The 25,969-nt window shown below is 52.7% G+C and overlaps 1 protein-coding gene across 5 annotated transcripts in view; it reads left to right on the top strand.

The window, feature by feature from the left end:
- Window positions 1-25,969, top strand: part of PTPRE (protein tyrosine phosphatase receptor type E) — a 144,422-nt gene that overhangs the window by 71,038 nt on the left and 47,415 nt on the right. Inside the window, exon 1 of one of the 5 annotated variants that reach the window (XM_076009704.1) lies at window positions 17,111-17,235. The exons of the other annotated variants lie outside the window; for them this stretch is intronic. The gene's annotated coding sequence lies outside the window, so the exon portion shown is untranslated. Of the gene's footprint in view, window positions 1-17,110; window positions 17,236-25,969 lie in introns of those variants that run through there. 5 annotated transcript variants of the gene reach the window in all.

Here is a 25,969-nt window from a genome sequence, read left to right as displayed (position 1 = left end):
TTGAAAGGTTGTAGACAGGACCCTGGGGTCTCTACCCGCTCAGGGTGTGCGGAGCCAGAACAGGACCACAGAATCCCCCAGCTGGTGCATAGCTGAGGGTCTAGACCCTGGGTTTAGAATTGGACAGAATCTGAGGCTTTCTGTGCGTTCATTGATAGCATCAAGCAGTACATTGTCATAAACACCTTCATGAAAACCTGTTTCCAGTGATGCTGCGATATTTGATCAATTCCTCTGGATGGGATAGCAGGATGCCTACAGTCAGCATTGCTTGCAGTTGTGGCGAATTTGCTGAGTGTTAAAGGAAAACTGTCAGATTATGAACCTAATCATTCTTCGGTGCTCCACTTAGCATTCTGTCCACGTCTATTCTGACTCTGCACCCACATACGCACTGAAAAATAGCTCAGACCCCCTTGAACCGAAAGGATTTGACCTCTGTGTATAAAATATGTGTCAGTGTGAAAGAAGGAGCTTTCTCTGAGAGCTCAGCCAGCCAGCAGCCCACCTACTCCTGCCTTAGATGCCAGCCTCGGCCTTCAAGAGCCCAGTTTCTCCGGGAAAATTCATGTCGTGGACATCTTGTTGCCAGGAATCAGTGTGACTCACTTTTCACTTCAGGATGGTGGCATTCTCCTGTGTGTTATTCCCAGCGTGGATGTGGAGCAGGGAATGATGTCTAATTATTTGGAAGGGAGAGAGCTTTTCTAAGGACATGCAATGTCGTGGAAGCTTCTGTTGCCTGGCAACAGATAACTTTACCTATGTTTCACCAAAGGCAGTTTAAAGGGCCAAAGACACCCATTCATATGTTAGTGTATTAAGGGGAAGATCTCAAAGCCTGCCTTGTCCGTGTCACTATTTCCACAGTAGAAAATAAACACTTAAGAGAGGATTTGGGATGGGGACTGCTTGCGTGTTGCAGGAGGCAGACAGGGTGGGAAAGGAGGCGATGGGACCCCCATTTTCTCCCCAAGTCACATTAACTTTTGGATGAAAGTTTAATCTGATTACTCATTTCTAGTAGTACAATCTCCACCTTGAGAATCCCCTTCAAAACGTACACATCTGCAGCTTCCCCAGGTTTTCTGACTGTGGCGCCTCACCGTGGAACCCGAGCCAGTCCACTCCTGCCCAGCTGGTGTCCCTCGGGCCTTTCGGCCTCAGTTCGTGTCAGCGGCTGAGCTCAGGGACACTCTTCTTGCCGGTGAAGGAGGAGGCCGGGAGGGGCGCGGAGGCTCACACCGGGCACACTCAGGCTCTGCGCCCGCAGAAACAGGGCTGGGGCGTCCCAGCTGCTGGGAGTGGCTTGAGTGCCACAGCTCTCATTTCTTTCTGAAGTGGTGTCCTATGAAGTGTGTCTGTTCACCGGGTCGGCCTTAGTTTCAGAGGCCCCCCACGGCATTCTTTTCAATGTGGAGAGAGTTTCCTTTTTATTTTTAAAACAACAAACCTCCTCAGTATTGAGCTGGGTCAATCTCAACAGTGCTGTGCTAAAAAGGAAAAAAAAGAAAAAGAAAGAAAGGGAAAAGAAATAAAAACATGCAAAGCAAAAGCCAAACAAACAAGTTGGGGTTAGGGGGAAGACCACAGTGCGACAGTCACCTTAATTCAAAGTCAGGCTAACTTCATGAATTTGGGCCAGACTTAGAGTTAACATTTTCCTTGAAGTTTGTCTTCAGTCAATTCCCTGCCTGTTCCAAATAGCAGCCTCTGAAGTCCACGCCAGGCCGTTTCTCCCGTTTGGCTTGACACCCTTGCCAGGAGTCCACGCCAGCTCTCAGGAGCATTTGCAGTGGCACCAAGGACAGCCGACCGCGGGCCCGAGCACCCAGCACTCGGTGTAGTTGTCAAGTCCGGGGACTCCAAAGGGAGACTCCGTTTCCCGGGTGATCTCCACGTGGCTCTGCTGCCGTGGGCGGTGGGGCACCAGCTTCCCTCCCGCACCCTGGATTCACGGGCTGGAGCCTGGGCGCCAGCTTCCTCGAGTTCAAGTCTGGTTCCGCACTTGAGTAGTCCACTCTTCTTTGGGAAACCAGGGCACTGAGAGCACTGGAAAGTAGCATTAGTAATATTCATGTATACTCTTATGCCAGAATTCATAGATTAGAGACCTCAGGAATCACAGAAGTGCATGCATATGTATTTGTGTGTGTGTGTGTGTGTGTGTGTGTGTGCTAGTTACAAAAAGATAAGCTAGGAGATATACAAATGGGGGAACTAAGCATATTTTAAAAGTGAATGTGTCAAAAGTTCAATTAATGTGAACCCCCAACCACAGAAAACATGTAGTTTCTCATTTCTAGTTATGTCATTCCTGCCTTCTGCAAACCATTTCTCACGATATTGATAATAGTAAGAACTCTCTCTGTAAATTGCTTAATGAAGAATAAATTAATGTATTTTAAAATGTTTCTTCTTCTTTTTTTTAAATCCTGTGCACCCATCACATTGACACTGGCATGCACAGACACTTCCATTTGCCCCCATTTGTCAGCACGGCGAGATGAATCTGAGAGTTGGATGGACTAAGTTTTATATAGCCAGTACCACGGGAAACAAATGGTTTGATTTAAGTGTCTGGTGTGACTGCAATGGGAAGCAGGGAACACACAGCAGCAATACTGCAGCATCACCATGGCAACCAGTGGAAATAATGGTCCCCTTCGGGAATAAAAGAGATCTCCAATCCTGTTGCAGTCAGTAGTACTGGCTGTCTGCAGCAGAGATGGTTTTCAGTGATTGTTTCAGAAATTCCTTATCAACAGAAAATGAATGGGAAGGGGAGTTTTCAGAAAATAAATGGATTTGCAGACAACTCGTGTGATAATCTAAGTCAGCCAGCACGGCAAGGCTGAGATCTGGGAGGCTGGGGCTGAAGCACCAAGGGCGTTCCATCCTCGCTGCTATTCCAGCGGCTGCTAAGAGCCCGGTCACTGTCCCTGCCAGGCAGGACGCATCTCTGGGAACGCTGCTGCTCTGTGCTGCCATCTTTTAGAGCCTTTCCATTTCTGTCTGGATCTTGTCCTTATCGGAGGCAAAAATAATAGTGAATGGAAAGAAATGGAGTGTATAAATATCTGGCACAGTCCTGGGCACGTGGCAGGCACTCAGCAAACAGTACTTCACATCAAAACCTTGGGACAAAATTAAAGTGACTGCCTGGGACTGCTCATCGGAATTGCAATAGTGTTTAAAATAAAAGAAGGCATCGTGGCAAACCGCTCTCCCAATACAGTGTGCTGCTGTGGCGCCTTTATGCCCCTGTTCTATCTGAAGGACTCGAAATTGTGTTAGAAGCATCCGTGCAAAGAGCGTACGTTGATCATTCCTGCGGTAACTACCACGCCACTGGGAAGGGCACTTCTTCATGAAGTTGCCGTGTTCCACGGTTGGAATCCCCAGAATGTGAAATGAAGAAGGCGTGTGAAAAAACCAAATTCGCTCCGTGGCAGAGAAGGAGAAGCCGGTGAGAGCAGGCAGCTGCGGGAGCTTCAGGTTTTCAGAAAACAGAATAAAGAACCAAACTTGAGAGTGCATTTCCCTTTTTGTTTTGGGAAGTGCTACCGAAAGAAAAAAAAAAACGGTATTTTTGATAAGAGAAGTTATCTCTTCACAGCAGCACCTTGCCTGAAATAGCGCTGTTATTTTCCCTGAGAAGGGAGGAAACGGGAGCTGCTATTCGGCGGGGGTGGGTTTCAGTTGTGCAAGAGGAGCAAGTTCCAGAGATCGCCCTGCGGTCTCGTGCCTGTAGTCACTGACACCGGGTTGTGCACTTAAAACTTGGTTAACGGGTGGATCTCACGTCCAGTGTTAACTATTGTACAGTCAAAAAAAAAAAAAAGCCTCTAGACCATATTTGGGGAAAAGCACTCACCATATGTACATATGCTCGAGAGCCTTTTCCTGACTTCCCCACTTCACGCTGCAGTGGTTCAGTTTGGTTCTGCTCTGAAAGCATCCTTTGAAAGTATATCAGTGATTACTTTTATTTGAAAAGTAAATCTGAGCCGCAACTGAGGCTGCTCGTTGTCCCTTCCTCCTCCCCGCGGGCTGGGAGTCCGGCCTGTCCCGGGAACAGGGTGGCCCGCTTTCTGCTCCTTTCCGTGCCCAGCGCTGGGAAGGGCTGCGGCTACCCAGCTGGCTCTGACTGCAGCATGGCACGACCGCTCACGTTGCTCCCGGCAGCTAGACCGGATTTTATGCCACCTTCCTTACAGATTTATTTTAAACTGGAAAAAAAAAAAAAGTCACCACGCTGCTATAAATGATAAATTTATTTCTAAGCATGTATTTCAACCGGAGATGAGTGGCCTCACCTGTAAGTGTTTCCTTGCTGGGTTTTGCTGTGGTTTCTGATGACAGCGTGAGTGCCGGCGGCCGCGAGCCTCCGAAGGAAAGTCCCAAAGGGAATGAATGCCCGCTAAATAATGTCCTGCCTCATGCATCAGTAGCCTGCTTGGAAATGCACAGATTAGCCGCCAGCGGCCTGCGCAGCGGCGGACATGGGTTTGGACGAGGTGGTCACCTAGGGGCTACTCAGAGAGCGGGGCTCTGTGAGTATCCATGGACGCACGGTGCAGACGCGAAAGGGGATTTCCGGAACGTTCCTTCTATGGCTGGTTTAGATGGTGAGAAAAAAAATGCATGTTCCAACAGTTTTTAATTGAATCTCGAATGTTGCTACTCATTGATAATTTAGAAACGTCGCAGCAATTTCCATTCCTTGCCAAGACCGCGCGTGAGTTTACTTTACCAGTTTGTAAAATGTAACATCCGTGAGGTGGTGGGATGGCGGTTTTGTACAAATGGTTTCTGCCTGTTTTGTCTTCCTACTTCATTCGATTGCTATTTAAGATGCAAATAATGTCTCTTTCACTTAAAATATAAAAACTAAATTTTCCATAAGCAGAGAGAAACACGCTTAAAATTTTGGACATGTGTCCTTCAACTAACAGGAAAACGTTGAAGGCGTTTTAGGAAATACTTGATATGGAAGCTGCCTAACCAATGATTTGAAATGTCACAACACAAAACGGGAGGAAGAGATCTCCTCTATTTTCGATTCTTCTCTCTCTCCCCCTCCTCCTTTCTAAGCACGCTGCTGAAGGCTTAAGCCCATATCCTACTGAATGAGGTTGTAGATTTGACAAATGCGCAAATTGTTTTTAAATTGCTAATGCGACTCTGTGGGTAAGCTGGTACGGCTCACCTATGGATTGTTTTTGATACTTAGGATGAGAACAAGCTTCCTGCTGAGAATAAATATTAGCTTTCGTTCTCTGCGGGTGCTTCGTTTAAGTCAGTTTGTCCCCAAACCTCAGTGTTTTTCCGGCAAAGTGGGGGAGGCCCCATGAGCTCTTGCAGTCTTCTCGGAGGAAGAGTCGTCCTGCAGGTGCCGTGAGAATTCTACCAAGGCTGGCTCACGTGGGCAACTGCCCGGAAGTGCTCACCAGTGTGCAGACACCTCACACCTCAGCAGGTGACAGTCGGTGCCCAGGGACAGGCAGCTGCTGCCTCAGGGCCCTGCCCTCCTCGCTCAGAGCCCTGGGTGCTGGAGAGTCTCTGTGCATTTGAGCCTCCAGGTAAAACAGCGCGAGCGGGCTCTGCAGTTCACTTTAAATATTTGCTGTATTCTGTTCACACCAAGAGAGAATAGTGGACAATTTCATGCTAGAGAGAGGCTGGGGGCGAACAGCTCATCGTGGTTCACCTGTAACGTGAAAAGGCTTCCATTACCCTCTGATCTAGCTGCTGTGTGTAGTGTGCATGCATGTGCGTGCATGTGTGTGTCTGTGTGTGCACACACTATGCGTGGGACAGCACGCAGAAGCAAGCGAGGGAATACCACTGTGAAAATGGGAAGTTCTTCTGGAGCATTCGGTTTTGAAGTTGCTTTTGCACCGAGCAGCCTGGTTGTTGGTGTGCTGGGGAGAGACTCACAGTAAGTAAGACGTGGGCGCAGCTGCTGTGCCAGAACTTTCCTTGCATAGTATTTTATCCCAGTCAAGCACCGGGTGGATTTGGGGCATTTTCTAAGACTTAACTTCGTTTTGATGGTGATTCAAATCCCCCTCACTCTCAGAATCGCTTCTTTGGTGGCTTTTCGGTGGTGCCGTGCAGCTCAGTCGCCCCCCTCAGGCCCTGGGGTGCCCCCTGCCTCTGCACCCAGGCAGGCCCCCTTCCCGGAGCCCGGGCGGGGCTGGCACCTGCCCAGGGCCCGGTCCCCCGAGGAAACTCCTCACAGAAGCAAACTAAGGACTGTGCCCTCCCTGTCCTCACGCTGGGGACCTGCACGGGGTGCTGAAATGTCCCGGAAGATGACGTCCGGGAAAGGTCTCAGTATCGGGCACACAGGACGCCGTGCAGCTGGGCCAGTGCGAGGACGGTGCTGTCCCGCTGTGGTAGGGGTCTGCGTCTGAAACGTCATCGGGGCTCCAAGGACGGAAGGGGCTGTGGTCTCCCTGGCTTTTTCTCTTTCCTGTCCCTCAGGAATAAGCCCCCTTGTCCCTTTGGCAGCAGCAGGGCGATGGCAGGGCTCCGGCTCGTCTGTTCTTTGCAGGCTGGCGGGCTCGCACTGGCAGAGCCCTGCCACCGCCCCGAGCTCTGGGTCCAGGCTGGGCGGAGGCAGGACTGCGGGTCCCTGGGCGGCCACGGTCCCACCCATCGCCGCCTCCGAAGCCCACAGCCGGTGTGTCCGCGATGGGCGAGCCGGGCTGTCCTGAGGGCGTGCTGGGCAACCCCTGGGCTGCCCCGTCCGCCTGTTGTTGCTGCGACCGCCCAGGGCCCAGGGGCTTCAGGGGGAGCAAGGCCGTCTCGAGGAAGCGGGTGAGGACAGGGTGTTTCAGGGTGTTTGTGCAAAGGTGGCCGCCTGCGGGGAAGCTGCCCGGGGCAGGGCGTGGGAAGACAGTGCTCCCCAGGAGAAAGGCAGGAGTGGGGCGCACCGGCTGATCCCAGGCGCCAAGCAGGGAGGGTGCAGCGGAGCGTGGGTTGGCAGGAAAAGTCGGCCATCTCTGAAGTGCTCCGGCGGCTCGGGCCAGTGCCCGCTTTGCTCGCTGCTGTCTTCCCACATCCTGGAGCCCCGAGGGGCACACGGCGCGTGCTCAGGCAGTCATTTCCGAATGGATGGAAAAGAAGGGATGGATGAGGCAACTGCACGTCACTCTGCAGTGTTTGGGCGCCGCGTCTCCCGTGTGGTGTGCTCTGTCTCCCCACGCACATGCGTGCGCTGCTGCGGAGTTTGAAGGGCAGGCGGTCCCCGGGTTGCGGCAACCTGACTCACGGCGTCCCCTGTTTACGCATGGGCTCCTGGGGTTCCCCCACAAGGATAACTTATCGTTAAATAATTAATTGCATTAATGATTCAGGAACTAGTTTTTCCACGCACGTAGACAACCCCACATGGTGCCTTAAGTGGCTGGTTGGTGCAGCGCTGGCGTCTGGTCTTGCTGTTTACGAGGTCACTTATGCACAGCACCTCTTCCCTCTCATTTGTTCGATTTCGTGAGTCTGTGTTTGCCCCGATGACCACACCTCCACAGAGTCCCCTGCAAGTCCAGGTGAGCCTGCTGCGAAGAAGGCGATGACAAGGGAGAGGGGAGGGGAAATGATTAAGCGTTTGGGGGAGGGCCAGTCTGCATCGTTCAGTGGGAAGGCGTCCGGCCGCAGCCGCTCGACTATCGGAACAGTCACACAGGATGAAGTGAGAGGAATGGAACGTGCGAGGGGCTAGGCTCCAGTGAAAGCATCCGTTATTACCCAGCAGTGGATTGATTACTGAAATGGACAAGTTATTGATTTGGTTAGAAGATCAAAATAAGCAGAACATTCCTATTAGCCTGGCATTCATGCTACATTAGGCGAGTGTTAACCTTTCATAGTCTTCTTTGAAATTCCTCCTGTCTCCTATGTAAACTTTTCGTATGAGTTTGTTTTATGTTCTTTGTTTGAATTAAAAGAAAGGGCAAATTAAAATCAATGAACTCATCATTACAGCACAGGGGCGCTGTTATAGCGTTACATGGCATCACCACCACCACACGTGGGCCATGATAGTGTTGTTGTTGTTATTATCATACTGTACAGACTCAGTTCATCAGGAATCTGAGTTACGCACAAATCTGACCTGAAGATGCTCTCAGGAACTTATGTCGTCCGCAACCCGGGGACCGCCCGTACTGAACAGAGGAGTGGGCTTTGGCTCAGGCACCAGGTTCAAATCCTGGATTGTCACTTCCTTGCTATGACACCTTGGGGAAGTGACTTGACCTGGGTAAGGCAGCAGCTTCCTCACTGGGGGACTGAGAGGAATGACGAGATGCTGCTTGTAAACCACTCAGCACCCCTGCACATGAGCCGCCCCCGAGAGCGTGGACATCAGTGTTGGCACCGGTTCTTTCCTCGTGTTCTCCTGAGTACACTGGGTGGGCGTCATTTTTTATTTCTTTGGGGAAAAAAAAATTTTTTTCTTAAGTCAGCTATGCTTTGGAAAAACGGACTTTTAAAAATGTTTCCTAATATACTAAAAATATTATCTAATAGCAGTATAATTTCTAAAAGCATGCCATGTAACTCTCATTTCGAAACTATGCTCTGTCACATTCATTCTGACAATAGTGTAAAGGACAGGAGAAAGCAAAAAAGAAAGCAACATAGCGTCAGTGAGCAGTTTTTTGATGTGAAATGTTCTTGAGAAAATGCAAAGTATCTTTCACTCCGTCCACTTGCGGCAGTTCACGTGCGGACACAGGCGCTGGAGTTCTGCCAGCGTTTTAAAATTAGAACTAAGGAAATGAGACGCAACTTAATTAGTATAAATGTCACTGTGTAACTCCTAATAATGAGTGCAATTTGCAGTACATGCTCACCATGTAATTTAGCACAATGGGACCCACGGAATGCACGGCTAGTATTTAATCAGGAAAAATGATTAGTGCAGGAGAGGGCAAAGTTTAGAGACCGGAGGCTTTTGCAGGGGCTCCCGGGGATGCCATTGGGTGTTCCCATTTATGTCACTCTGTTTCTGTCACCCCACCTGCTCCCACCCCACAGCATCTGCCTGGTCCACAGAGAGGAAGCTGTGTCATCACTGTGCCTCAGTTTCCCCGCTCTGTAAAATGAGCAGAATAATGGCCCCGATTCTTACTGTTGTGAGGATTAAAGGAGTCAATGACGCAAAGCCCTTAGGAAAGGGCATCGTACGTAGCACTCAACAAATGTCGCTTATAACCGTTTTTGTAAATGTCATCACCCACGAGGATCTCGGTCCTCCTGCGACGATTGTCTTTATTGAGGCAAAATTCACACAACATGAAATTCACCGTTTTAAAGTGTATAATTCAGCGGCATTTAGTACGCTTGCGATGTTGTGCGACCACCTTTACCTAGTTAGGGCATATTTTCCTCACTCCTCACAAAAGGAAACCTTGAGCCCACTGAGCAATCCATCGCCACCTCCCCTCTTCCCAATACCTGGTAAAGTCCAGCCAGCTTTCTGTCTCTTTGGATTTACATATTCTGGGTATTTTATATAAATGGAATCATACAATATGTGACCTTTTGTGTCTGGCTTCTGTCACATAGCAATATGTTTTGAAGTCCATGTGTGCTGTGGCATACATCAATGTTGCATTCTGTTGAAGGCTGAATAACAGTCCCCTGTGTGGATACGCTACATTGTGTTTATCCATCCACCAGCAGATAGACATTTAGGTCCTTCCTGACGTTTGGCTATTGTGAATAGTGCTGTTAATGAATATTCATATACAAACCTTTGTTTGAACACCTGTTTTCAATTCTTTTGGGTAAATACCTGGGAGTGGAATTTAAACATAATTCTATGTTTAAATTTTAAGGAATTACCAAACTTTTCCACAGTGGCTGCACCATTTTCATTCTTAACAGCAATGTCGGGGAATTCCAATGCTACATCCTCACCAACACCTGTTGTTTTCCCTTTTTTTTCCCCACTAAATTAAAGCCATCCTAAGAGGTATGAAGTGATAATGTCATTGTGGGTTTGGTTTGCATTTCCTTAATGGTTAGTGATGGTGACATCTTTTCATGTGCTTGTTGGCTGTTTGTATATCTTTGGAAAATTGTTCAAGTCCTTTGCCCATTTTTTAACTGGGTTATTTGTCTTTTGTTGTTGAGTTCTAAGAGGACTTTATATATTCTGGCTACTACATCCTTATCAGATGTATGATTTGCAAATATGTTTTCCCATTCTATACGTTGCCTTTTCACTTCATTGACAGTTTCTGTTGATGCACAACAGTCCCGAGGTGATTTTAGGTAGAGTCTGAGCATCGCCGTGGAAAACACCGAGTCAGAAAGGCAGACAGTCCTTCCGCGCTCGGTCCCCTCCCAGTCTTTCTCATCCCCAAAGAGAAAGGCTCCTGTTTGGGCCTGGCGTGGCTCTGAGCCTGGTCTATATCTACCTTTTGAACACAGGGACTGCAGGCCTTCGGCAGGGCCATTTCACAAGAATTTCGTAATCGTCACCGAATTGATTGTTGAAGCCGTCTCTGCATTTGCCCCTTGATACTGGATTTCCCGGCGACACCAGTGACAGCGAATTTCATTTAACATAAACATATCTGATGTTTAAAAACAATGAATGAATGAATGAAGTTGTCACTAAGCCCGTGAAGGTGGTAAGAGCGTGAGAACTGCTGGTGGTGCCCCTGAGCGGGAGACGGGGGAGAGGAGCCAAGGACCGAACGTGGTGACAGGCGTGGGGCGTGTGGAGGACGCCAGGCAGCCTGGCCGTGAGCGCAGCCGGGTGTCCAGGAGCCGCTCTGCGCACCGCTCTGCACCCTTCTCTCCCGGTCCTCCCAGCCGCCCGGAGAGGGGAGGGAAGAGAGAGGAGGGCAGAGGGTGAAGGTCGACCGAGAGGGTGAGGTCAGCGGGGCCCTCGTGATCCTCGGCAGGTGCTAGAGGAGGACCCTTTTTTCCCCCTTCCAGCTCCTGCTGGCTCCCAGTATTGTTCCGGGCCATTCTGTGGCTTGTGGCTGAGTCACCCCAGTCTCTGCTGCCTGCTCTGTAAGTGCCCGTGGGCTCCTCCTCGTCCTATAACGATGGCTGTCATTGGCCACAGGGGCCACCCTCATTCACTGAGGCCTCCCCTTGACTGATGAGCTTGGCGGGGACCCCGTTTGCACCTAAGGCCACACTCTGAGCTTCGGGGTGGTCGTGAGTCGGGGGACACTGTTCCATCCCAGGACAGCACCCTCGGCTGGTCGGCTGCTTGTCCTCAACTCAAGGTCGTGGTTTTCTGATATTTCTGACACTGTTGGTTCCCGAGACCACCTGCACGTGCACCGTCACGCTGAGCTTCTGACGTGGACTGCACGGAGTCGGGGCCTGGGGTCCCTGGCAATGCCACAGACCCAGGAGGAAGCGGATTGTCACAGAGGAGGCTAAATCAGAGCACGAGACGTTTACACATAATCAACTTCTGGGTGCCTGTTGGGCACTTAACTGACTTGGACTTGAAAACCGCTGCTGCATTTCAGTCTGCTGCCTCCCGTCTGAGCTGAACAGACTCCAGGAGGCGGACAGTCTTTCAAGGTTGCCGAATTGTGTTTTGCTTAGTTCCTAACTAAAAACGAGAGATGGAGCAGTATTTACGCTGTCAATACAGAGTCACGTCCGTGTTGAAAACTTAGCCGAGGGGAGTCGGAAGACATCTGGGTGCAGGGACCGTGTCCTTGGCTTTTGTCACCTGGCTTCGCCAGACCTGGGGCGCAGCAGAAAGGAGATCAGAAGAGGTTTGGGCGGATGCAAGAACGGGGAAGGTACCGACTGGGAAAACCGAGGGGCCCTTCCTGAGACCCCGAGACTGGCCCCAGGAAAGACTCTTGTTCATCAGGGAAAGGCGTTTCCATCCGAGCTCTGCCTAAGCAAAGTGTTGCTCCTCCCACCTCCTCATCTTCACCGAGTTGCAGATAAAAGGATCCTCCTAAGTCTGGCACGGTTCACGTGCAACTTCTCTACTCCTAAAGAGGTTGGCCCTGTGTGACCCAAACATCCCTAAACACAGTTGAATAAACTGAAACGGATTCTCACAACCTATTTCCTATTTTACTATTACCTGATTTTCGAGCGGACTGTGACATTCATTTCCTTTGAGGTTTCTTCCTCTCTCTTTTTTTTTTTTTTTTTTTGGTAACAGAGCACGGACTTCTCTTTCAAGAGACATAAAGTCCTGTGTCTCTGTGTAGATAAATATTTGAGGGGATGAGGCTGGTGTTTATAGAGACATTGGTTGGGGGGAAATAAAGCTTGACTCGGGCCTTTTCTTATAAACCTCTTGGCTATTTCATTCACTCATTGAACAAATATTTATTAAGCGCCTATTTTAATGATGCAAGGGATTTTTCCAAGTAGGCTGAAATTAAATTGAAGTTCTGAGCGGAGATGTTTAGAATCCAGAAACCACAAAATGTTAACATCTGTTAGTACCAAAATAAGTCATGGATATTTTTTTGGATAGGGGGAGGAGTTAAAGTAAATATTTTCAGCAAATTTTTGGAATTTACAAAACGTGTGTCCACCTATCCTGTTTAGATAGAGACTCATGCGCCCCATGCTTGTCCCGTTAAAGTCTTACAATGTTTCAGAATAACTCCCAGGTCTAATGAGGAGATGAGGGTTTCTAAAGTCTGGCTGCTTTCAGACTGCCCTGGTTTGAATTTAGGCTCTGCCATTTTACCAGCTGAGCATCCTTGGGCAGGTTACTTAACCTCTCTGATCCTCTGTGTCCTCAGCCTCGCACTGCCTCAGAGAGCTGCTGTGGGATCAGGTGTGTTCTGTGCACAGCCCACGGATGCATGTCCATGCCCAGAGGAAGCGCGGTGCAAACATGTCATAATCAGCGTCAGTCTCTGTGCTTTTGCTCATCTGCACCCTTTGCTCTGCTTCAGTACGTAGCTGTCTCTGAGATGAGGGGTGACATTCCTGTGGCGAAGCCAGCAGGGCCAGCAGGGTGCAAGCGCCCCTGCTTTGGTCTCGGCATGGGAAGGAAGCCCTGCCCGTCTGATCTTTCCTGCCTCCTGGCAAGCTGAGGTCACCTCTGCACAGGACCTCTGTCCTGCGTCCTGCCACTGGTGGGGAGTCAAGGAGTGAGAAGGAAGAGGCGTGAAGACGCCAGCTCTTTCTCAGAAGCAGATGAGCTGGGTAAGAGCTGGGCAATTGGTGCCAGGCCTGCAGCTGGCTGTGGACCCGGCTACCATAGGCAGGACCGTCCAGGCCACATGCTCATCCTATCCAGCCAGCAAGTCAGGCAACAAACCTGCCTGAGTTGCATGCCCAGTGCTAAGCCCCAGAGGGGACAGAGAGAGAGGGGAGGCTCTGGTCTGGCTGAGGCTGGGACACAGTGTGCGTCCCCCGCAGATCTGACCGGGAGTGAGCCTTCCTGTCCCGGGCTGCTTAGGAACTCACTGCTGGAGGCCAGCCAACGCGTAACCTCCACTGTGGTGCCGTCCCTGACTCGCCACCGGCCGGCGGAAGCTCCTTTCCTCCTAGCGTCCAGGAGGTCCGTGTCCAGGCGGGATCTCGCCGCCCAGCAGCCTGCTAGTTCTGGGGGCTTGCTCTGGGGCTGGGGTCTCTGTTGGATTTCCCTCTGCTCTCGGAATGCCATCGCATAATAAGAGAAATAACATCGACTCCGTTGCCTTTGAGCCGAACATATTTGAAAGTGTTTATTTATATTCCCGAAAGGGTAAACATCAACAGCAGATGAGCCCGATGCTGGGCTTCTTCCCGAGAAGTCGGGGATGTTTTCCCGCGTTAGGGAACACCTTGGAGGGAGCTGAAGGGCGGGGCAGGTTCTCTGCCCGCTTTGAGCCCAGCGGCGCGGCCGCTGCTGTGCAGACTGCGCAGACGCAGAGAGGGGCAGAGCTGGCCGGGGCCGCACAGCGGGGGGGCTGGCGCTCAGGCTGTCGTGGACTCAGGCCCATGAGCTCGCCAGCACCGTTGCTGCTGAAAGAGAAGCTGGGTTTGGAAGAACGCTGGAAAGAATTCAGTCATTTGGGCTTTAAAACTTGGGATTCCGTCCTTGCCTGTGAGAGTGGCCACTGCGTTGGTGCTCTGGGGCTTGGACCCTGGCTAGCCAGTAAAAAAAAAAAAAAAAAAACTTGGGATTCCTCAGGTCCTCGATTGTTTAAGTGTCACTCATCAAACGGGGCAGATGCGTTTAGCGCATTATTGCATGGTCCAGTTTCACATCAAGACGACAAAAATCTCACTCTTGTTTTGGGGCGGTGACCTCACCTCCCCCCAGGGCTCACGGTCGGGTGGACTTCTGATAGACCGTCCAGACCTTCCGGAGAGAGAAAAGATTAATTATGCTGAGCAGCAGCCATGCACTGAGACAGTCCAGGGCAAACAGGGGCATGCGGTCACCCCGTTTATAGAATGTGCGGCAGTAAGGAGGGTCGTCCGTTCACTTGCCCGTCCACCCGCAAGTCCCTCTGGGCAGCTCGTCGGTGCCAGGCCTGCAGCTGGCTGTGGACCCGGCAACCTGTCCCCGCCCTTCCAGCCTGTGGAACCCAGGGGTTTGCAGCCCCGCTGTTCTCCCGCCAGCGATCACGCCCGTCTCACGGGAGACACAACTCGCCCAGGCTTCCGCACGCAGGAAGTGGCAGAGGCCAGGGATTTGGAAGCCAGGTGCTCGCCGTGTTCCCAGCCTCTGCCAACGAGAGCAGGGGACAGCTTGGCTCGGGGAACTGACACTTTTCCTCGACTGAGGAAGAAAAAGGCTGCTCTCCTCACTGGGGCACAGGTCCTGTCACCACCTCGGGGAACAGACCAGGACGTCCTTAACCCAGGTGCCGGCCGGCCTGGCCTCCCCGCTCCCCGCCCCGACACAGCCCCCTCTATTCGTCTTCTGCTCTCTCCTCCAGCCTTCCCCCGTCTTTCTCCCCACTTTGGGTCCCCAGACGCAGACGGCAGAGCCGAGCAGTTGTCATCAGTCGGTTTGTTAAATAGCTGACGAGGGATCCATGAGGCAGAAGGCAAGTGTCCCAGGAGTCTCCCAGCTTCCTGAACTGCCACCTCCACCCTTAGTGCATCACTTTATTTGTACATACTTGGAGTTATCCTCTCCAGAATAATTAATTTTAATTTTAATTTAATATGTATGGAAGAGCTGATGCTATGGAAAGAAAGCCAATTTCCTGAACTTGGCGCGTGCTATGTGATGGGTAATTTCTCTCATTTCAAGCAAGGAAATTCCATCCAAGTGTTCAATTTCTTGGGGAGGGGAGAGGTGGAGGGGAGAGGTAGAGATAATGGATCCGAAGATTATGAAATAAAATTCCGGGCTGGGAAATGGGTCTGAGGGTGCCTCATTGAGCAGAATTCGGATGCATCTTATAATGCTAGTTGCCAATTAATCCCTTCAACATAGTGAGTGAATACAGAGAAAAACTGATTTCAGAGCAAACGTTTGCCCTGGCATTGGTGAAGTCGTTGTTTAAGAGAGTGCAAGCACCAGAAGCCACGTTTCTGGAGTGATCCCGGGAAGATGCAGGCTGAGAGCCTGGCCTGGAGGCTGTGTGGGGTCAGGAAGGATCTGGCCTGGGGGTCGGGGGTCAGGAGCACCTGCTGGTGTGCGGGCACGTTTCTATGGCTTCCTGACGGCGCCACCTGCTGGCCATCACTGGCATAGCACCTGGGTTTCGAGCGCGGCGCGTGCGCAGAAACGGGGACCGCCCCAACCCGCCTGCATCCCTGCATTCCGCTGTTAGGGTGAGCCCATAAAATATAAAATTATCATACTTTTATTATTTGAAATCACCTTCTTGGACAGTCCTGTCACTCTGTGATTCCTGTGTTTAGCGCTCACCACGCTTATTAAAAGTGTCTGTCTGCCCCACTGGGCTGGGATCATCTTGGGGTCCCCCCGCACCCCGGGAAGGTCCCACGGTCAGTGCCCATCGAGACAAGGTACTCGGTACAGCTGGGTGCCTTGAATGTGCCAGTGCAAAGGCGCTGCCCTAAAGGCCTGGGATGTGGAGGTCCCTGTCCCCCTGCAGCCAGCTCCGAGCAGAGCCTGGGCCACAGAGTCCAGCGGCATCCCGTCCCTGCCCATCCTAAAGGGGAAAACTGTGCCCTCAGATCACAAAGAACCTCCAAGAGACAAGTGACCTGCCCAGGGTGACAAGACAGAGAACCCAGGCCACCTGTCTCCCATGTTGGGGCTCTTTTCCGGGTGCTGACTGCCTCCCGGAGCCTCCCAGCAAGTTGCAAGGGTGATTTCAGGATAGCAGAGTTTCCAGGACAGCTCTGACCACAGCGGCACTCAGGAGCCCACAGCTTCCTGGCCGATAAACCAAACTTCTTCTTCCCTCTGCCGGTGGAATCAGCCCCAGCCTCCCATGACCCTAAACGGTGAGACTATCCAGTTACCTTCTGCCCCTGTTTTGCTGACGAGCCCCAGGGAAGCTCCGAACCCCAGCGGCAAAGCTCCCCAGCCTCCCCAGAGACCCCTGCCATCCGACAGCCATTCTGGTGACCATCTGGGGAGTCATCACGGCATATCTACTATTTGTTAGACATGGAAGATGGACCATGTCTTGCCCAGTAGGAGCTTCACAAGGGCAGGGATGGGGACCTCGTCCCTGCCATGGCGTCTCCACCACCCAGGACGTCTGCGTTGAATGCAGGGAGTCGAGAAAACTTTCAAATGGGTTGGCACCAGCCACTCCCCACACTCTCACCTTGAACCCACTGGGGTCCTTTTCCTGGGAGTGTGGTCTCCTAGTTAGGGTAGAAATCCCAGAGGGCAGCAAGTTGGTCTAATCTTGTCAGTTAAACAAGACCTCCTTCCCTGCTCTGTGTCCAGTCGACACTCAGTAAATATTTGTTCAATAAATGAACAAATAAACAAATTTCTATTACTGGCTCCCGGTCGTACTAAAATCAGCATTTCTTTAAAAATTCATGAGCTCCGTAATGTTTCCCAGTGTGGGAGCAAACCATCTTGTGAAACGGGCATGAATTTTCTATTAAAGAGGAGAGTATCTATTTATTAATATTCCCAAAGGGTAGCTTTTTGGTTTGCTGCTGTGCCGCTGTTATAATTTTCTATAATTACATGGTATTGATTGTAGTTTACCGACAGAGCATCAGCAAGAAAAACTGTCACCCTGGAACTACATGACATACAGTGCGTGGCCTACCAACCGGAAACTAATCAGGGTGGAAAAGAGGATAGTCTCCCCCAAAACTGTGAGTAGCGGAAACACGGAGTTGCCCTGCAGCTCTCACTTGTGCAGCTAAAACTAATAGCCGGCGGACGCTCTGCTAGGACGCGTGTTGGGATGATGTAGGGTTAGAGGGAGAGTCCTGTTTGTGGGTGTCACGGGGGGGCTGGGGTTGGGAAGGAGCGTGACAGAAGGCGGCATTAAGGGGCAGAGCCTGTTGGGAAAAGCGACCCTATAAACAGTCCCACAGTAGACAGAAGACGCAGGTGCTGTGGTCTGAGTGTTGGTGTCCCCCCCAAATTCACATGCTGAGTCCTAATCACCAATGTGCTGGCTTTAGGAGCAGGGGTCTTTGGGGGTGATTAGGTCATGAGGGGGGAGCCCTTAGAATGGGGTGAGTGGCCTTCTAAACGAGAGCCGGGGCAGCTGCCTGCCCCCCATCACCGCGGGACACAGCAAGCAGGTGCCGTCTGTGAAGCAGGAAGCAGGAAGCAGGAAAGAACTCGCCAGACACAGGACGTGCCGGCACCTTCGTCCCGGACTTCCCAGCTTCCAGAACTGGGAGAGATCTCTGTTGCTCATAAACCACCCGGTCTAAGGTATTTTGTCATAGCAGCCTGAGCTGGCCGAGTGTGTGAGGGGAATTGTCTCCAGACAGGGCTATGTTTGTTTTGTTCCCTGTTGAACATAAGTAGGTGTCAGGAAGTAGTCGAATGAAGGAATGGCAGCAAGAAGCTCCCATGGACTGACTTTCGGCGGACCCCGATGTGGCCCTGCGTCTGCCATCCTCTTGGGTGGGACTGGGGCCGAATGGCCTGTACTCTGTGCCGTGGTCGTCTAGCTCTAGAAGGGGACCCGGGCCCCCCATCCCAGGCTGGCTGAGCACGAGGTGAGGGGCTGCAAAATCACCCAGCACGCAGTGTTCCCGGTGTCCAGTCCGCCCTGCCTGGGACATCTGGGATAATTCCGGCTGGGGTTGGCGGGAAGCTGCCCTTGCACCTCGGGCTGGCCGGTGGGGCCAGAGCTGCACCAGCCTGGCAGGTGTGCAGTGGACCAGGACGGGCCCCGGCCACACACGTCCCCGCCGGGCACCGGCAGGCTGTGCACCCCTCACAGTTGCCCGTCCAGGGCGGTTCTGAGGCAGCTTCTCTGAGTGAACTGTAGAGAGTTCTTTCCTGAGTTGCAATTTGGGGGCAAGTTTTTTCCCACATAACCAGTGGAGCAGTTATAAATAATTCATCCACATTGTTTGGCCCAATTAACATTCTTCAGAAGTTGGGGGCGATTCTTTGAAGTCGTTCCCTTTCGATGCCTGTCGAGGGGGACATCGGGCACCCCCGTTGGGCTGGGCCACACGCCTGCCCTAATTAGATATTTACACAAGAGACCCGAGCGAGGAGGGTGGATTTATTTTTAATAAAAGAAGATTAAAATCTGTGTATCTGTGGCACTTTAAGGAAGACTGAACCAAATTAAAAAATCTCCTGTAACTTTGAATAGCGGGGGCCTTAGAGGAAGCATTTGTTGCACATGAGATTACTAAAACACGTTGCTTTGAGTCAGGAATAACATCAGGCTGCCCCCCAACCCCCTCACCAGCCCCAATTTGGAATTGGCTTGCTGGAGTTCTGAGTGAGTGCTGTGAAGGGCCAGAAAAGAAAAACAACTCTGTTTGGAATCACAGAAGGGCCAGTGGCTTCTTACCTGGCCAGCCCCCGGGCTGTGCGGTCCTCCTGGTCCTCCCAGCTGCCCCGGTGACACCTCTGCCTTCCGAGGGCGCTGCTGCCCCTGCTCCGTCCCGAGGGCCGTGGGGAGCCCCATGCGGGTGAGGGATTTGGAGGAAGCTGCGTGATTTGATAGGGGTGTTTCAACCCTGTCTCAGCCCTGCAAGCACAGCGTTCGTCCACTGGAATTGTAGTAAACCCGGCGAGAGGATTTACGCACGTCACAGTTACTGCCAGCACTGGGGGCCCGAGTCTCCAGTTCCCCGTGTGCTGTGCTGGCCTCTAGAGACCGTGGCCTCCTTGGGGCAGGGATGGGGCCCCCGACATCCTGCGAGCCTCCTTAGCACCGAGCAAACCCCGCGTGTTTGGAGCTGTTGTTTACTGAATCGAGCAGGTTGAATTCAGTGGACTCTGACATACTCGGTCTGCCTGGGTGTCATCGAGCAGTGTAAGGACAGCGTCTGCATCCCGCTTCCCTGGGGACCTCTCCGCCCTCCCCGGGCATGAGTGCCCAGAGAACGCAGTCCCTGTCTGTGATTAGCACAATCGGAGCGCTCGCTCATAAGAAGGTAGAACTACATACTCAGCCCCCCAAAGTGTATAACACCCTCCACGGCCAGGTGATGGTCGATAATGACCCATCTCCTGTTCCGGTCATTGGCCGGGGTCACACACAGACCTGCTGCTGGGCTGTGCCCAAGGGTCTCACCACCACCTGTTCCTGCCACCGAAGAGAGAGAAAGGTCGAAAGGCACAGGGAAAAGCAATCCTGACGTTCCTTCTAAGCTTCTCGCTGCATCTTTTGGCACCTGCTTTCAGTGAGGCTGCCTTTAGCTGAAGGTTGGGCGTCTTTCTGTGACTTTGATGTTGATTCTACATCAATTTCCCCGGGCTTTGAGTTCCAGTGTAGTCAGCCTCCGTTTTCAGGAACAATGGAAGAATATGCATCCAGTTATTGGTCACTGACAGAGCCGTGCCCAGGCGATTGGCATGTTCGCTGAGACAGATGGACCCAAGGTGGCAGCAAGAGGACATTAGTTTATGGCCCTACCACAGCGTCTCCCCTGGAAGCAGCCATGGAGGTCTGGGTGTATTTATGGATTCTGCTTGAAGGACGTCACAGTTTGATTCCCTGGCACGGCCCAGGTAAAGTCAAATGAAGGTCACAAGGCAGAGGAGGTGGTTCTACCTGATCATTGTACCGGCAGGAATTGTCTTTACACTGTTCTGCAGCCCTGGAGAGCTCTCACCACGCCACCCTCCAAGCACAGCCCCTCCCGAGTCAGCAGCACCTGCGTCCCCAGGTGCATCCAGCACACCTGCCCCCTGGGGACAGGACCTGAGTGGATGCCCAGGGCGGGAACAGGCAGGGCCGGGCCTGCCTCTGGGCCTGGTGAAAATGGGAAATCTGCCTCCCACACAAGCACCCCTGCACCTGCGGGGAGCTCCACGGCCCCCCGGGCATTCTTCAGGCTGTTAATGAAATGCAGATGCAGAAAAAGAAGGTGCCAGGCGGCAGGTCCAGACTCGATGCCCCCCAGGAGAAGCCCTGGGACCGGGCTGCCCTGCCCAATGCTGTCTCCCCCAGTTGGAGGCACCCCACCTTCTCCTGGCTGCACCCTACGTTCTCCTGGCTGCACCCCACGTTCTCCTGGCTGCACCCCACGTTCTCCTGGCAGCACCCCCCTCTCCTGGCAGCACCCCCCTCTCCTGGCAGCACCCCCCTCTCCTGGCAGCAGCCCCCTCTCCTGACAGTACCCCCCCTCTCCTGGCAGCACGCCTACAGTTCTGCTGGCTCTGCTGCTATGGATGCCACCCTACCCCTCCGGGAAATGCAAGACCACGGCAGGGCCCTCACTCACAGGGGTGCACGTGCAGACAGGGCCACGTGGAGCGGCAGACGGCCAGCTGAGACGTCTGGGGCCGTCATCTTTAGGGAGGGGCTCTGGAGGGGGGTGAGATGCCACGTGGAGAGGATGAGGAGGGCGTCTGCCCACAATAGTCGTGTGAACAAGGACCCAGAGATGTCAGCTGAGTTGGAAGGAAGCCACCACCACTCCAACGTCACCCTTAAAACCGGAGTCATTTTTGACAGGCCGGGACGCTCGAACATCTTCGTGCAAATGAAACTACAACCATGGAATGAACGAACACTAACTCGAGCACCTTTCCCGGCAGTGGAGACCGGCGTGTGGGCTTGCTGTGCGGCTGCCCTCTCCCCTCATCCGTGGGCTCCCTGGCCCGTGTCCGCCACAGTCCCAAACAGGTGAGCACAGTCCAATAAGACATTCTGAGAAGAGATCACGTTCACACAGCTTTTATTACAGTGTATAGTTATAGTTGTTCTATTATTACTTATTATTGTTAATTTCTTACTATGCCTGATTTATAAATTAAACTTTATCACCGGTATATATGTATAGGAAAAAGCAAAGTGTGTATATATAGGGTTCAGCTCTATCCAAGGTTTCAGACATCCACGGGGGGTCCTGGCACCTGTCCCCTGTGGATGAGGGGAGACCACCTGTAAGGACTGATGGCGCCTTCCCTCAGGGCCACGGCAGTTTCGCACTGAAAAAGTAACAGACTGAGACCGTGTTGAGGGCAGTATCTTTGGCGTTTGTTAATTACTGTTTGCTGTCCTCAGGGCATTTTTTCTTGATCATAGGTAGTCTACTCTGTAATAATAATTTGATAAGATCCAAAGACCATCCCAAACAGAATCGTCTTGTCACTGCTTAGGTGGTAATTTTTCATAAATAAAGGATTCAATGCTGTTAATATCTTATTTGAAAATGACAATCAGCTACTACAAAAGGGTAGGAAAAAATAATTATTGGTAATTTTTGGAGGTCATAAAAAATTGTGAGACCTTGTGCCTTGTAGCCTAATACTTGAGATTATGCAGCAAAACCTTTGTCTCTCCTCCTTGGTTTTATGCGACCCCTGTTCAGTATCCCAAGAGTTACCACTTGTAGGTTTCCTTGGGGCTCCTTGCTTTGTTCTTTCCAGACAAGGATGGTTGTCATCTACAGGGAAAAAATTGATCCCATAAAAGTCTCTACGTAGTTCCGTGCTGTCTTACTTGGCCCCGGCAGCAGAAAGACTGTAAGCGTCATGTCCCTGCGTGGGCAACTGGTCAGTGGCTCGTTGGTCCTTGATTAACTGAATCAAGTATGGCTTTAGGGTGTGTGAAGATATGCTTTTGAGAAGCTTCCTTGTGTCTTCAGCTATCGGTGGCTGTCGCCTTTATTGGAACGGAGGAGGAAGACTTAATTCTCACAGAATAAACTCTTCACTTTCTATTCATCTTCAAGAGGACACGATGCATAATTGAAATTATGCAAATGAGCATGTGGTACATAGGAAACTGAAATTATCCCTCCGCAGACTTACTGACGTGCCAGTGTTCTCACAGGCTCTTCCCGGTGACCTGGGCAGAGTGCCGCTTGTCCCCAGGGGCCCTCGCCTGTGCTGGTGCCACCCACGGGGCACCTGGTCCTGCCAGAGCCGGCAGGAAGCCCAGTGTGGGCAAGCGTGGCAGGGACTGGGAGGTGCCGGGCTTTAACATTTCCCTGTGTGTGTGTGTGTGTGTGTGTGTGTGTGTGTGTGTGTGTGTGTTTTAATTCATTGATGAAATCAAGGCTGGTGTAAAATCCTTAGCGTATAATCCACAACAAGCATGCACAATGGACTGTAGCAGTGGTTTGGGGGGTTTTTTGGTTTGTTTTTTTAGACAGGGTCTCGCTCTGTCACCCAAGCTGGAGTGCAGTGGCGTCATCATAGCTCAGTGCAGCCTCCGACTCCTGGGCTCAAACAATCCTCCTGCCTCAGCTCCTGAGTAGCTGGGACTACGGGTGTGCACTAACCATACCTGGCTAATTTTCTAAAATCTTTTGTAGAGGCAGGGTCTCGCTGTGTAGCGCATAATAGATTCTCTGAAAACTTGGCTGACAAATTCCTGCTCTGTTACTGTCAGCATCAGGGAGCAGGGCAGTGTCCGACTCCCAAGTGAGGTCACAGCGTGGGCCTCCCCGTCCTAGCCTCTGGCGGAGCTGCTCCTTTGCTCAGGGAAAGCCCTCTCTCCGGCGGAGCCCGTGGACAGCTGGGTGTGGACTAACAACAGGTTTTATTGCTTCACTTCAACGTGACCGGAGGGAAGATGCCACCTCCCTGGTCCCCACACAGTCAGGAGCAGAGCTGGGGGGGCGGACGGGACCTCCCCGCCCTAATCCTGAGCTTCCCCGGACCCCGCGGCTTCTCCACACACAGCCCTGATTGGGGGGGGCAGCGCTGCTCATCCCACAGGACTCCCCGCACTCTGGGCCCTCCCTGCCCGTGCCGGTCCCAGGCCAGCACTGTCTGGACGTCGGCCGGGCTTCCCCACCGGGCTCTGCTGCAGGGATTCCAGGGGCGCGGCCCTCCCCAGCCCCCACCCGGCCTCCCGGGGCTCCCCCTCTCCCAGGACATTCATTCCGTCTGTGCCTGTGGACCTCGGGCATCTCCGAGCACACCTGGCCTCTGCGTATGGGGGGACAGGGGACGTGGGTGTGTGGGAGGGAGGCAGGCCCTTGTGTCCCTGACACCACACGCAGGTACTTGCAGAGGAGCAGCCTCCCCGGCTGTGCTCGGAGTTCAGCTTCCTGAGCCCTGGGAGTTCTTCCCTGTGTCTCGGGGGACCCCAGCAGGACAGCACCCTGGCAGGCGAGGCATGTGTGTGTGGTGGGCAGCCACCAGGCCACAGAGGGGGAGCACAGCACGCTGTCCCCAACGCCCCCCACCCCAGCGTCTCTCTGCTCAGCCAGCCAGGTGCCGGGCAGGTACCTCACCTTCCCCGACCTCCCTGTCCTCATCTGTCCACCTGTCCAAGGCAGAGTGGCATCAGATGCCACTCTGGGGATTTGTCAGAGGAGAGTTAGACGAAGGTACCCCTGCACCCATGCTGGCCAGCATGGGTGCAGGGGTTCCTTCCTTCCTTCCTTCCTTCCTTCCTTCCTTCCTTCCTTCCTTCCTTCCTTCCTTCCTCCCTTCCTCCCTCCCTCCCTCCCTCCCTCCCTCCCTTCCTTCCTTCCTTCCTCTCTCTCTTCCTTCCTCTCTCTCCCTTCCTCCCTCCCTTCCTTCCTCTCTCTCCCTTCCTTCCTCTCTCCCTTCCTCCCTCCCTCCCTCCCTCCCTCCCTCCCTCCCTCCCTCTCTTCCTCCCTCCCTCCCTCCTTCCCCTCTCCCTCCCTCCCTCTCTTCCTCCCTTCCTCCCTCCCTTCCTTCCCCTCCCTTCCTCCCTCCCTCCCTCCCCCTCCCTCCCTTCCTTCCTTCCTTCCTTCCTTCCTTCCTTCCTTCCTTCCTCCCTCCCTCCCTCCCTCCCTTCTTTCCCCTCCTTCCCTCTCTTCCTCCCTCCCTCCCTCCTTCCCCTCTCCCTCCCTCCCTCTCTTCCTCCCTTCCTCCCTCCCTTCCTTCCCCTCCCTTCCTCCCTCCCTCCCCCCTTCCTTCCTTCCTTCCTTTCTTCCTTCCTTCCTTCCTTCCTTCCTCCCTTCCTTCCTCCCTCCCTCCCTCCCTTCTTTCCCCTCCCTCTCTCCCTCCCTCCCTCCCTCCCTCCCTCCCTCCCTCCCTCCCTCCCTCCCTTCCTTCCTTCCTTCCTTCCTTCCTTCCTTCCTTCCTTCCTTCCTTCCTTCCTTCCTTCTTTCCTCCATCCTTCCCTCCCTCTCTTCCTTCCAGCCGGCTGCACCTGATCTCACCCTGTCCATCTTCAGTGAAGGAAGACACAGGACAGCGTCCACTTCCAGTGGGTCAGCTCACGCTTGTCCAGAGCACAGCTGGTCCCTTGCCCAGACCCTGGCAGACACTGTGGGCCAGTTGGGGTCCCTGGCCACAGACAGTAAGCCAAGCCAGAGACACCGCCAAGTCTCTCCTCTTTTTTATTCTCTGCTTAGTAGCCTGATATTTTTTTTCTCTCTCCTAACATGTGGACTTCTTTGCCCGTCTCTTTTAACGTCGTTTCCATGATTTTACACTTAGGTGTGTGCAGTCACCTTTGTTCAAAAGCAATTACGTCCAGACCTTCGCCAGTGGAGATGAGAAGCACGCCCTTTCTTTCTTTTCCTTTTAACAAGCAAAGCCTTCTCTGAAGAGGCAGGTTCACTGCGGGTGCATCTGAAACACGCTGAGTCTACAAATTTTACTGCTAAGGGTTTTAAAAATTATTATTTAAATCTCTCATCCATGTTTGTATAGTCATACCTAAAGCTTGGAAAATGTTTGGATTTTGTTCCTCCTTTAGAAATCATATCTTTTTTATTTGAGTTTTTGTTTTTCCTCAAAGCATTAAAAAAATAACAATCTTGTCCTATGAGCCACATTGTCCCGATTTCGTAAAAATAAGTGCATGATACTAGGTGCAGACCAAGAGTCACCCCAGCCGCAGCGCCCCTGCCTGTGGGCAGGGCGGCTCAGGAGAGAGCTGACTGCCCAGGGCCCACCTGGGGGCAAGGTGAGGTCGGGAGGGGCTCGCGGCGCCTGGCACGTAGACAGTGCTCAAAAGAGTCGTTTTGTATTATTAGCGATTATTCCAGAAAATTAATGCATCCTTCCTGATCTGTGCTTCCTATGCGAGCGTCCTGACGACGCCCACTTGTCTTGTGGGTTCGACCCAGCACTGTCCCCTCCTGGCCGCCTGTGCTGGGCCTGTGGGGGGAGGGATGCCCAGCACCCCAGCATTCGGCCCTCGCTGGCCAGCGCCCCACGGGCCAGGCAAAGGGGAGCCCTGAGTGGTCGTGGGAAGGCAGCGCCCCCCGTCCAGGATGCTCATCTCCCCGTTTGTAAGTGTCCCGGTGGTGGAGGCTGAGTGACTTCTGCTCTAGGATTCATCCGTGGATGACGGGGTCTGCCTGGCCCTCTTGGTGAGACCGGTTGGACCTGAGTGGGGCTGTCTTCCTCACCTGGCTCAGGTGCCAGCCTGCGGGGCGGCAGCAGGTGGGAGAGACTGGGTAAGGTGAGGGTCAAGGTGTGGTTTGGGGAGAGAAGGAAGAACGAGAGCTCTGTCAG

This window comes from Microcebus murinus, chromosome 14 (genome assembly GCF_040939455.1).
Source record: "Microcebus murinus isolate Inina chromosome 14, M.murinus_Inina_mat1.0, whole genome shotgun sequence".
NCBI lineage: Eukaryota > Metazoa > Chordata > Mammalia > Primates > Cheirogaleidae > Microcebus > Microcebus murinus.
This window is presented reverse-complemented; position numbering and strand designations above follow the sequence as displayed.